We start from the raw sequence: 14198 nt of genomic DNA, 5'->3' as shown, positions 1-14198 counted from the left end.
CTGATATGAATGTGGGCAATTTGGAATTTAGAGCCTCACACCCTACAGAGAGGGGTGTAGGTAACATACAATAATGATAATTAGTGGGATAGATTGAGTAAAGGGACCGTGTCTCTGAAGGAAATGCAGAGCTATATATGGGAAGTAATTTTTTTTTGGGACAGATGCCCCCTTTTTTTAAGGTGAGAATGGGATGTTGGGGAAGGATTGTAGATAAGTGTTGTTAGGAACGTTTGGTAGGAGAAGTTGCATTTTCAGACAGACAAGACACACAAGACAGCAGACAGAGGTGCTGTGTGACACATGTGGGGGGGGTGACACCTTGGATGGGGAGTGTGGTTAGGAATCGGAAGCCCATGAGCCTCCTAGATGGTAGTAGTGGGACTGATGTCACCACCCAATGGCATTCACCACTACTCCTTCATGGCCCCAAAGGTGACTGTGCTAGGGGCTGAGCTAGAGGGGCCAGCTGCCCCTCATGCTGCACCAGTCTGCCCTCCACCTGGTGCAGTTGTTCATCCAGCTCTGACTGGAGGACACTGCGCACCATGCCATGGACCACTCACTGGGTGACAAGATCCTCAACGTGCCCGCATTCAGGGGGAGGATGAGCCCCATCCCCTGCAGCAGTTCAACCTGAGGGTGGTGCAGAACCAGCAGATGAGGAAGGTTTGGGTTGGATCCTAAACATGCTGGGAACAAGTGCCTCAGCCAGGTGGGGTGGGAGAGGCAGATACGCTTGGATTGGCCTTCCTGAACGTGCTATGGAGTGAGAATTAACAAGGTGTAACATTAGTCGAAAAAGCATGCATGAGTGTTCCAAGTGACCCAGAACAATGGAATTGTAACAGTGGCATGGCAAATAGAATGCATGCAGAAATGGAATGGCAGTCAGGATTGCAACAGCATGCCGGTTATATTTATGGCAACAGGCCAACAACAATGGTTATTCAACAAGGTATGTTAGTATGCACACAGTTTCAAATATAATAACCAAAATGGAACAAAGGTCCCAACAGTAAGTTTTGGTAACAACATACCCATATTACATTTTGTACAATTATTGGAGCAGATGGGTGGTGGGGGAAGAGAAAATAATTCCATTAACAACTGCATTCAATGATACTTCTCAATACACTACTGTTCAATACTCTACAGTTCTGCCCTCCCTTAACCTCTACCTGGGCCATGGAGCTGCTACAGCATATACACCCCTGTACATATGTGCACCTGGAGTACTATGGGGAAACGTATGACAACTCTACATACATAAGTATAGGGGACTCATACCTGTCATACTTACTGGTACAAGTAACAATGTGTTCCCTGTCCTGCTGTTCTGTAAGTGTGCTTTTGGCATACTTGTACTGTGATATTACCTGGGTGCAGGTTTCTTGGCAACAGGGGAAACTCTCCATGACAGAGTGACACTTGAAATGCTTGTATTGACCAGACTGCATAGTGTAGATGGCTAGCCTGCTTCTATTTGTAGGACAGGGGCTGCTCAACAGAACATCTGTACACATTGCATACACATACCCATCATACTACTTCTGCAAATATTTCTTTACCTGTGGGGAAAATATCTGTTCACAATAGATTAGTGTTTCTACCAATATTCATGTTTACAGCTGTAGGACTAGAAAGACATGTTAGTGGCCGTCCCTGGATTTGAACCGTGGTGTGTGTGTGTGTGTGTGTGTGTGTGTGTGTGTGTGTGTGTGTGTGTGTGTGTGTGTGTGTATGTGTGTGTGTGTGTGTGTGTGTGTGTGCTAAAGGGAACTAAAGACCTAGTCCTTATGAGACTGAGCTACTGAGGAAGTGGTGTTTGCTGCTTGAGTTATTTCTATCTAGTACATACTTTTCTACGCACTACTTTATTATCAAATGTCTTTTTTATTTGTTTTCAATTATAACTACTACAAAAATCAGAACAAAAAAACTGTTGATGTTACTGTTTACACAATATGAGCAGATTATTAAAACTAGGCATTTGAGCATTTTAATAAAACATACTTCAGTGTAGAATCAAGGCAACGCACTTTACTTTTGCAGTCTGCACCTGTTAGTGTCTCACACTTTCCTGTAAATTCAGGAATACATACAGGTGAAATGCAAAAGTTAACACAAGGCAATGCTGGCAGGAACACATTACAACACATTACTGAAGAAAATATTTACTTTTGCATTTTGTCAGTTATTTCAGATCCACATTCTGAACTGAACTATGCAGACAAACAGTGCTAAATCACTTCACCTCAGTTACTGCATGCTGCAGCAGCTACACAATTGTACTTTTCAGATACAAGACAAATGAAAGTCAACAGTTTGTGGTAGTCAGCTTTATTATTTTTGACATAACAACACTTTCTATAACTCAGAAATCCACAGTATTACTGCATGATCTGGAGAGGAGGACTGCATCTCATTTGTAACTGTTACAGTAGCCCTGACACAGCAGTTTCTTAGCAGGTTCTTTCAGACAGCCTAATACATATCCTACTCTTCCTCTCCTCAGTTGTACCTTGTTTGCTACAAAACTCTGTATTACACAGCAGCTGGCACTACTGAGTTCTCACACTGGCAGCCTGGCACATGCATTTATTCAGTACAGTTAGAGCACAATTACATATACAGACAGTGCTACTGTTACTATTTCTGATTTATTACAGCAGATATTACGAATATTTCTGGACTTACCAAACTCTCAGCTGAGTCGGACCAAGCACTGTGCATGGGCATCAATGTTCATGGCCCTCTCAGTGGCAGCTGTATGGGGAAAGAACATACATTAAGCACACCTGTACAGTGACATATACAATTTTTAAATAATTATTTACAAATAGACCGGATACTTACAAAATTCTGGGACCTCCTGCAATCATGCCCCTTGGATCCACTGGGCCAAGAGCTCACCCCTTCTACGCTTTAGGTCATTGTAGTGATGATGCACTTGCTCACCAGTTTGGGGAATGCCAGTGGCACTGGTGAGATTGTGTGCCAGATGGTCCCAGGCCTCTACTTTGTACTGGGAGCCCTGGTACTGGCCCTGCAGCAGTCTAGCTTCATTGTCTTTGATAAGACATCCAACCATGACCCTGGACTCCTGGATGCCCCAGCCTTGCACCCGAAACAAACACCTTCTCCTATGCTTGACATTGTTGCTGCCCTGATCAGACACAAAGAGATATTGGCTGTATTTCCACCTGTGTGGTTTAAATAAGGCCATTTTCCTGCACTTTTCCATGACTGGCCAATTTTCAAATATGCTAAGCTATGCTTAACTCTGCGCAAATCTGCTTAGCAAGGGTTAAACCAGCTAAGCAAAGCTTACAGTTGCTAAGGATTGGTTATATTTTCATGCTTAAGCAATCCTTAGCTAGTTTCAGCAGACCTACGGCAGGCTTAGCTGGCCTCAAACAATTATTTAAAATAAAATTGAAAGAGTTTTTTACATTTCAATATTTTCCAAGCCCTACACTACCATACGTGAGGCATATGACTTACAAATATCATTCCAATTCATAAAAATTAATTTACAACTGCTTCCACATATAAAATACATTTGCCAGAGCTGGGATTCCAACTGTGCATGTCTTGCACATTAAACAAGAGTGCTAACCACTACACTACATCAGCAATGCAGACATTGTCGTCACAATTCTATTTGACTCTCAAACAGCCTTTAAGCTGGGCTGAGCAAAATGCTGTTATGCGTAAACCCGCTGCACTTTGCTTATACTTTCTTTTTTATTGTAAAAAAAATTAAAAAGAAATATTAAATTATTACATATGTTTTTCAGTAGGTTGCAGGCATGTGGGGCAGGGATCTGGCAATTCTGGGGACAGTCATGTACTGTGTGGGCTACTTCTTAGGAATTGTGTGCTTACTTTTTTTTCAGTATCCACGAACACTGACATGCTCAGTTTTACCTTTCAGTGTCCGCAGACACTGAAATAATACATAATATTAGAGCCATCCAGGGGTGTGTTTAAGTGTTTGTGCAGGATTTATACATGCCCCCTGCACTCATACATGGCTCGTGTAGGTGTAGGACTACAGCAGCGTGCCCTCATTAATATGTAGGGCGCGCTGCTGCTGTATTCCTACATGGAACAATCTGTGCAAGAATAGACTGTTCTTGCACGGATTGTTCATCAATCTGGGGAACTGTTTTTTGGTCATTCTGGTTCCTTATTCATTTAGACTGGCTTAGTGGGACTTAGTTAAAATGCCATAGGCAATGGATTGCCATTGACTGTTAGTTAAAATATAAACCATATGCAGAGTTATGGATATACTTTTTCATTTAAGCTGTTTTTTGTCTCCTTTATTTGTTATAAAAGCTGTGCTATAATTTTAAATGCATGCATTAGTGGTGAGGGAAAATAGTATACGAATAAAAATCTTCTTGATGTCTCTAAAGTAAATTCATGGGATGCGGGGCCCCAGAAAAGTGTCAGGATTAATAAGTGGGGACAGGAACAGTAAATAAGCTGGATATGGCATCCCATTGGAAGAAAACAATGGCGGTTGCACAGGTAGTTATACAAGATTCATTGAAATAATTTTACAAAACATTTTGTTAATAATAGTTTGAAACTGCCAAAGCTTTATGCACTTTTAAAAGAAAAAAAGTTGGTTTGTGATTATTAAACAACAAGTGTGGTAAGCAAAAAAAAGGAAAGTAAATGGAGTATTATGGAAATAAATAAGGAACAACAAGCTGTAAGATAGCCATTAAGCAAGAAACAAATTAGACAACTGTCTTTGAAAGTATATAGATGGAATAAATGAAGAGAGGGGTGGAGAGTGGAGCAAAGATGAGTTTCTATATAGACAAGGACATCAGCATCATGCAGATGTGATACTTTATTTTAAGGAAAGAGGGGTTAGATAGGAGATTGTATATAGCAGCACTGTTGTTTCAATTGCAGGATAGTTTTGTTAAGTTTTTAAAATAATCTACGTTGCCTCATGAAAGATGTTTTATTGGGGAATTAATTGGCATGACATGGCAGATAGAAATCATTTATGTTATGGAGCAGAGAAGTCATGGCGGGGGCCTAGTTTGTTAAATGCTACAAATCAATGGTGGATAGGATAAAGATGTTGTCCTGGAATGTCAATGGCCTTGTGGATGAGAAGAAGGACAGGATAATCTACTATATTAATAAGTGAAATATAGAAATAGTTCTGTTCCAGGAAACACATCTAGGCAAGAAAGAAAATGAAATCTTTATTCAAAGAACACACTGGATTAGGGTTTATACACAGGCTATAGAGAGCAGAAAGAGAGGAATAATTATTTTAACCAGATACTGATCAACTACAGGATGTTGAAACTCTCAGAGATAAAGGGAGCCAGAATCTCCTAATAAGGGGAAATTGGACAAGTAAAAGGCTTACCGCAGGAAATGTATATCTTCAATCTAGGACTACAAAAAAAGGAGATGAAGCAAATTGTTAAGGAGATTGCCAGTTTTCACTAGGGTATTCTTCTTTTTTTTGGGGGGGGGGGCTTGGGATATGTTGACCAGTAAGTTTGATGCCATCAGGGGAACAAGAGCTAGACAAATACATCTGAAAGAATGTATATGCAACAGCTTTGCCAGGCATTTGGTATGACAGATATGGAGAAGCTTATTCTGAGCAAAAAGACAATCACCTATTACATGAAAGGTGTGGACACTGGTCTAGGCTTGACAGCTTTTATATTTCCAGTGAACATTAGTGTTTGGTTAGGAATATGGATACACACCATAAATTACAGTCAGACCAGTACCATGGCTATCCATACAAGACAGTGGAAGACAGGAAGTGTATGGGGGAAGTCCAGACAAAAACAACACATTTTTCAAATGGAAATAAGCAAGCAACTGAGAAGGTCATATAGTAAAAAAGGACTAATAATGGATTGAAGAGAAGGTACAAAGAACAAAATAAAGGATTATCTGGGAGAAGAAAAGGGAAGGCAGTGGGTGGATAATCACCAGAAGTGAGCAAACTAATTAAAGGACTGCAGGAGAAAGGGCAGATGGTGGCAGCTTTAGAATGGATGGGACTGCAGGACCTAGAAGACAACTGGAGGAAAGTAGTCAAGGAGGGAATCTTGAGGAAGCAAACAGCAGTCAGACAGAAGTTTTTTCCTAATACTTCCAAACTACATAAAGTGTTGGCTAATAAGCTGAGGCAAAAAAAAAGGAAGGGAGTATATTGCAATGAAGAGACTCTCTTACTGGTCAATTAACAAGAGACCTGATACAGATGGGGACATATTTAAACACTTCATTAGGAATTATTTACAGAGCAGGAAGTTGAGCTAACATGTACACAGAAAGTTAAGAAATATTTGCTAAGATTAAATTAAAAAAATATATATCAAAAGAGGAAGCACAGATGTTAACTGGGCAAACTACTAGACAATATATATAAAGGCAATTGAAAAGACAATCTGTAGGGAAATCACCTGGTTAGGATGGGGCTCTGGTGGAGATTTGACATACGAGGGTCCAGGATATCATCAAAGTACATCATCTTTTTATTGAAGTACTAGAAAAAAGAAAGAAAGGTCTCAGGATCCTGACAAAAATCTGTAATCTCAGTATTACTCAAGTAGGGGGAAGACCTGTCTAATCTGGGCTCCTATAGTTCTACAGTGATCCTGAAATATGATTATAAGGCTCTTGCATCTGCTATTCAGGGACAAATAGCAAAAAGTTTTCTAGGAATAATTATCTTGGATTAGTGTGGTTTTATCCAGAGGAGGCAAACAAAGAAGCTGAAACCTTCAACAATCACTCTTGATGGTGGGGGTGGATACCAAAAGATATTAAGTAGGGTCCCCTGGGATTTTCTATGAGAAATACTAAATTAGTTTGCTTTTCCAAAATAACTAATTTTACTGCTTAAGGAATTGAATAGAGGAGCCAATGCTAGCTTAACTTTTAATGGGAAAATAGCTCAAAGGATCATAGTTAGGTAAAGGACCAAGTAGGGGTGCCCCCTGTGCCACTGATGTTTGCCTTATATCTAAAACCATTAGCTGCAAAGATTAGGACTTCAGGCATATATGGATGGTGATGAAAGACAAGGGATTATAAGATGACGATGTTTGCAGATGAAGTTTTGGTGTTCCTATAAAGTCCAGGGAAGGATTAAGTGAGACTTCCAAATGTTCATGCATTTTGGAAGTATAAGTGGATATAAGATGAATAAGCAGAAAACTAAGGCCATTTCAGTTAACTATTCCCCATCATATCATTTGGTCCAAGGCTTTCCAACCCTGTGGGATCATTACAGTATGAAATACTTTGGGATTTGAGTGGTGAGGAGTGTGGATAATCCCTAGTGGAGGCTTGGTTTGAGATGTGGGAGAAGATACAGAGCCTAGTACAGAAGTAGGAAAAGATTTTAGGTAGATATAGACCATAGAGTATTGGTTGTAAAAATGTTTATAGTTCCACTTATTTTGTACTTTGGGCAGGTGTTTCTACATTTTCAAGGGGAGAGCAGATGGAAAAAACTAACAAAGCTAAAATCAATTTTTTTTTCTGGGATGGAGGAAAGACCAATGTGAAATGAAAAATGTTAGGTAGACCTTGTGATGAAAGGGGTGGAGGGCTGCCAGATTTGCAAGAGTATCATATGACTACAAAATTAAATTTAGGGTTCTATCTTCAAGATGAGACATATTTAGCTAATTGGAAATAATTTAACTTTAGATGAGAGTATGGACAATGAGTTGGTTATAAAAGCAGGAATTTGGGTGGTTTAAAATAGCAGAATAAGAAAGGATAGTTATAAGTACTAGTTGAAAAATGTGCCAGAAGAGAAAGTTATAAGAAGATGGGGTAGATGGTGGGAGTTTAAGTTGGATGCAACTAGTACTAAAATACTGCTTACAAAGAAGCAAGAACGTATATTCTTGGGAATAATTAAGAAAGGGAAATATCAGGATGACATGAGGGGGACTTAAGTGAGTAATATAGACTACCACAAATTAGTTGGATACAAATATCTGGTCTCCTAGTTATATGTCAGAGATACAACAAAGAAATGTAAAGAATGAGCAAAAGCTTGTCAGTTTGAATTCAAATACTCCAGGAGGAGAGGGAGCAAAAGAGCACCAGAAACAGGTCAATAAGCAAAATCTACAAGGCTAAAATAACAATTGAAAGGGAAAACATTAAGGAAACAATGGTATTTATGTTAGAGCGGGATATGAAAATGACAGATATAGGAGAGTATTCATGGAAGATATGTGAAGTACCATTAAAAGTGACTGAACTGAGAACATTTCAAATCTTTGGATGGAAGTGTTTGCACAGATACTTCCATAACCCACGTAAACTCAAGATGATATTTCCAACATCTAACACAAACTGTTAGAGATGCCTGGAAATGGCAGTGGGAGATTGGAGACACATTTTATGCAGTTATAGTAAACTACATAGTTTCCATTTATGACTATTTTGGTTGAGAGAATACTGAAAGTTTGTTAACAGAAGAAGCAAAATGTTTATTAAAAATATCTATGGAAACCAGACAACCAAACCCCAGAAGGGAACTGGTAGCATTGTTTTGGCTAATCTCCAAGAAATTGATAAATAGAAAATGGAGGTAATTGAAACCTCCCAAATAAGAGGAGGTAAAATCACTAATGAAAGAGCTTAAGCAACAGGAAGAATAACTGTTGAAGGGGAAAAAGAACAAATATCATAGGAATAAAGGAGGTTATAGAACATGACCTCTGGGCAACTCATAAAGGGATACTTTATTGGAACTACACCAGAAGAGTCATTGCAGAACTGTACAGCAAGAAGTAATGCAATTTATCACACAACAAATGAAGACAAACTAAATTCCAGTGCCATCTGGCCAGTTATTTGGCCTGGTTACTTAGGAAAGGATACATCAGGGTCAGGATTCATGTGGGATAATTAATAAGATGTATTGACTGCCCAATAAACTAATACTGGTCAAAACTGCTGCCACTTAATATGTAACACACCATGTATAATGTCTGTACCGATTATCATATTGGAGCAAAATCTACAAGAAATGCCAGTTTCTGAAAAAAAAAAAAAAAGAAAAGAAACACCGCTAGGAAAAACAGTAACATATGGAGACTTAAATTTACCTGACAGACTGGAATAATACACTTTATGACATTAGTAATGAAATTATTTGCAATCTATATAAAGGGACAGTAATTGGTGCAGACTTGTAAACAGACCTACCAGGGAACAGAATATTCTGAATATTGTATTCCTAAGGAGACAATTGTTACTTCATGTCAGATATTACCACTTTTAATGTACAGTTTTCATGGATTATAAAGGCAAAACTATTGCTAGATAATCCTGCCAAATTGAAATCTAAACCAATAAACAAAGATTAATAACAGACTATAAGAAAAAAAACACTCACTATAGAAAACTAATAGGAATAATGCATTCAGTGCAAAGATGGCAGATGAAATGTGGCAAGTTTTAAAAGTCAATTTGTTTGAATACAAAATTATCCCCAAAAAATGTTCCACATCAGGATCTAGGCATACAAGGTCAGGAGGATACATTTTCATAATAACAATATACTTAATTAAGATGTGAGGTGAAAAAAAATACAAACGCACACACACACACACACACACACACACACACACACGTGTGTGTGTGTGTGTGTGTGTGTGTGTGTGTGTGTGTACATGGAGATGGAGATGAATTATAACTTTTAAAACTGAATTAAATAAATATACTGGTCAGATAAATTAAACACTGAGTGAGGCAAAATCAGGAAAAAATCAAAGAAAGTTTATATAAACATACTGACCATGACAGGAAAGCACGTTATAGATACATGAGATGAAGCAAAAGCTGAGACATGCAAATCAATAAACTATGTATAGATTCTCAAACACAACAGATAGTAGATATATGTATAAAATGCTACTCAAAACTGTTTGGCTCCACAAAGGGGTGGTAGTGATTCGTGCTAGTAACATTCAAGGAACTTGAGATACTGAAATTAAATTATATTATATTCAAAACATATTATGCAAACTGGGCCCTAACAAATCACAAAGTGGAGACAGGATTAGTAGCAATAACCTGAGAACACTTCAGAATGAATACATATTATCATTACATCTCCTATTCATTAAGTATGGGCAGATTCATCAACAATGAAGACATGCTCTTGTTCAACCCATCTTTAAGGGAAAAGGGACTAGAAGAAACCCAGGATCACATAGATACCCAAGTGCACTTCCTACATGTGAAAAAAATAGAGGTTAATTTAAATAAATTAGTGTCATAACTGAAAAGTCTGGGACTTGAAATTGCAAATGAGTATGCATGTGTTGAAAACAGTTCTATAACTACCTGTAACGTGCTGTTCTATAATGGTAAAATAACATCTATAAAATAAAGAGTGTGCTGCAATATAATTTATGTAGACTTATCTTCAGCCTTTGTTTGGGACATACATAAAGCACTGATTAATAATTAAAAAGAATAGGTAGTAATGCAATTTTTATAACATAGATAAGTTAGTGGTTAAACATAATACATTGCAACTATCATAGATCAGTTGGACAGATGAAATTCTAGGTTATAGTCAGGGCATCTTGCACGGCTCCATCCTGGGTCCATAGTTGTTTAAGTTGTTTCTTTCTTCTTTCTTCTTTATTTTTAATGTGAGGTTTTCTACAGTATGAATGCAGATGCTTCAAAAATGGGAAAACTGATTATATCTGTTACAATTAGGAAATATCATCAACTATGTCATTTCGGCACAGGAGAATAATTTGCTAATAAATACATTGATAGCCAAACATGTTACATTTGGAAGACCTAGACTGAAGAATTAATATTTACTACAGCATATAATGATTGAAACTATAGATTCACTTAGTGACCTGGGTATATGAGTAGATCCAGCTTTGAAATTTCCTGATGATATCAGTCAATTGGTTAATGATAATTAGAAAACTATAGGCTTTATAAAAAGATTGATGAAGGTTGGAAATCAAAAATGACGAAATTGTTGTTTATAAGTTATACTATTTCCAGACTACAGTATGAAAAAATAATATGGAAATCTTATATGGAAATTATCAGGACTAGTTTGTAAGCAGTACAGTGGAAATATTCCAAGGCCATTCATGGATGTAAAAATGTAAGTTATTAACAGACATTAGTGTATCGGAACTTGTACAGAGTCTCATATAGATAAAGAAGAGTGTGACCTTACTCACGTATAGATATATATATATATATATATATATATATATATATATATATATATATATATATATATATATATATATATATATATATATATATATATATATATATATTTATATATATATATATATATATATATAAATAACATTTAAAGACAGCTATCTCTGAAAATGCTTGTGGTTATCAAAGTGTAGCACATAACCCAACCTACATAGGAAAATCTTTGTACTAAACGGTTCTCTGAGGGAGTAGCTAGTGCATGGAACTGACTACCAAACTTTATTATGTATGTACTATCGTGTGTGTGTTTGCACTTAACCAAGTGCAGCCAATGCTCTCAGATTGCTGTACCTTAGACTGAGAAAATCTCTGAGATACCACTTTGTTAGAGTTATATATTCATTCATTTTTACACTTTCTTTGTTAATAGTCTAAGTATCACAGTTTTCATCCTCACACATTAAAAGGCATTCCAGCCTAAAGTATAGGATACATATTACATTAACTATATACCATTTAGCAATTCTAACAACATATCAGAGGAGGATTCTAGAAACAAAGCATCCATTTTCCCCTTTCACATTTTGATAATCTGTTGATATTGTATTTTTGCCTGTATGTGAATGCACTATGCTCATAGTGAATTATTCAGATTTAAACAGTGTAAAGACAACTTTACATCTGATGAAATATAGCTCTGTGACTTGCATTCTGTTCTATGTAAGCTCACATTATCCAAAACTCTGTAATCATGTTTATTATAATCGCAAAAAAGACTGCTGAAGCAAGGATCCAGGATTTCAAAAACAATATCACATCAAACGATGGTTACTAGCAGTACTGTCTTTAATACAACACAAGCGCTTTCACACAGAGCTTCATCGGGTGTATGTACAAAGAACTAAAACACACCTTTTTAAACACATAATTGCATCACATGACTTGCATTAATCAAATTTAAAGGTATAAACATTCATTGAAATAAATTACTTTATATAGCAAAATTTAGACACATACAAAACTAAAAAATATGTGTTAAAAACATAAATCTATTATAAAAACAAGAATCTATTATAAAACAGGACTACCTACATAGAGCTCTTTTGCCAAGAACAAGTTTCATGGGCACACATTCATTAAGCCCATGTCCACGATTTGCTCTAAGCATAACTATCTATTTTGCCTCCATCTCCTCTGTTCTGGCCCTAATATTTCCACCCCTTAAATTCTCATAAGTTCTACATACAACCATGAACTGAAATTTATGCTGTTCCCCCATGCTTAAAACATGTTTCGCTAGAGCATTGACACATGACCCTTTCCTAATGTGGTAAATATGTTCCCTAATTCTTTCTTTTAAAGTCCGATCTGTCTTACCTATATAGAATTTATTGCAAAGTGAACAGCTGGCCAAATAAACTACATGTGTAGTCTCACATGTGGCGCTGACCCTAATATCAAAAATGTTCCCAGTATCTGGATGTTAAATACTTCTTTACTAATGTATATACATTGTGCACATTTACCACAAGGTTTAGTTCCAAATACTACCTTATCATGAATTATGCCTCTAGCATTGCATAATCTTCTCCTCAAACTCTTTTTATTCCTGAATGTAAATTGAGGTTTCAGTCCTACTAATCCACTAATCTGTGGATCTGTCACTGATATCTTCCAATGTTCATTAATGATATCTGTATATCTCCTAACATCTCTTGAATAAGGCACACAAACTTTAAGCTTATTGTCCTTCCTACTTTCTACCCTAAGGGGTCCTTCCGAAAAATATGACCTTGCTCTTGTCTCCCTTAACTGTCTGACAACCACAGCACTGTTCTGGATCATATTTTGATCATAGCCACTTTCTAAAAGTTCACAACCAGTTCTAGCTATTTGCCTCTCATATTCATCATATTTAACACTCAACCTAAAAGCTCTAAAAAAACTGGTTTTGAGCTACATTCTTAAAAACATATTTAGGATGCATGCTATCTCTAGATAATAAGTTATTCACATGACATTCCTTTCTAAATAATGTAGTAGAAATTCTGACAACACCATCCTTCTCTATAAAAACATCTAAAAAACTAATGCCCACATCTGAATAATTCATCGCCAAACTATTTTTGTTAGAGCATGAACTCCCCATCGCCACACCAGGAATTTAACTTTGAAGCATATGTTTCAGCAAACGCAAGAAGACCATGCTTTTAATTTTAGGAAACCTAGTACCAATGTTCCTAAACAAAGCGCACTCATTAATGCATTTGAACAAATATGTATTTCAGATTTATATAAAGTGTATAATGATTGTAAATATAAAAGTAAATAGCATAACTTGGATAAAGATGAATTTAAAGCTTTGCAGCAGTTAGAAAATGATGTAAATCTGGTCATTAGACCAGCAGATAAGGGTGGCCAGATTGTGTTATTGGATATAATAGATTATGATATATTAATGTATGAAATGTTGGATGACAAGAAATTTTATCAAATAATTACACCAGCGCAAGTCACCACAATGGTTGAAACTGTTACTAGACAGATTAAATATATGGAGCATATCAATTTATTGAGTAGTGAACTGGTTAAATATTTCACAGTCTGTAAGTTCATCATACCTAAGATTCAAGGGCTACCTAAACTACATTAAAATTCTAGTAGACCACCTATGAGACCGATAGTCTCAGGCAGTGGATGGTGCACTGAACCTATTTCAATCTTTTTGGAGAAGAAATTGAGGCCTATGATTGATATGTCTGTATATGTTTTAAAAGATACAGCGCACTTTGTACATGACTTATATGGATTTACTAATCAGGGTGTAGTGAATGAGAAATTTATTTTTGTTACTTTGGATGTTGTTTCTTTATTTACAGTTATTCCTAATGAGGTAGGTGTTGACTTTTTAAGGAAATTGATGGTTAAATTTGGATTATTTAGTGCAG

Source organism: Protopterus annectens, chromosome 8.part0, assembly GCF_019279795.1.
Source record: "Protopterus annectens isolate FY-2018-M chromosome 8.part0, PAN1.0, whole genome shotgun sequence".
In the NCBI taxonomy this organism is placed as follows: Eukaryota; Metazoa; Chordata; order Ceratodontiformes; family Protopteridae; genus Protopterus; species Protopterus annectens.
Note: the sequence above shows the minus strand (reverse complement) of the source record.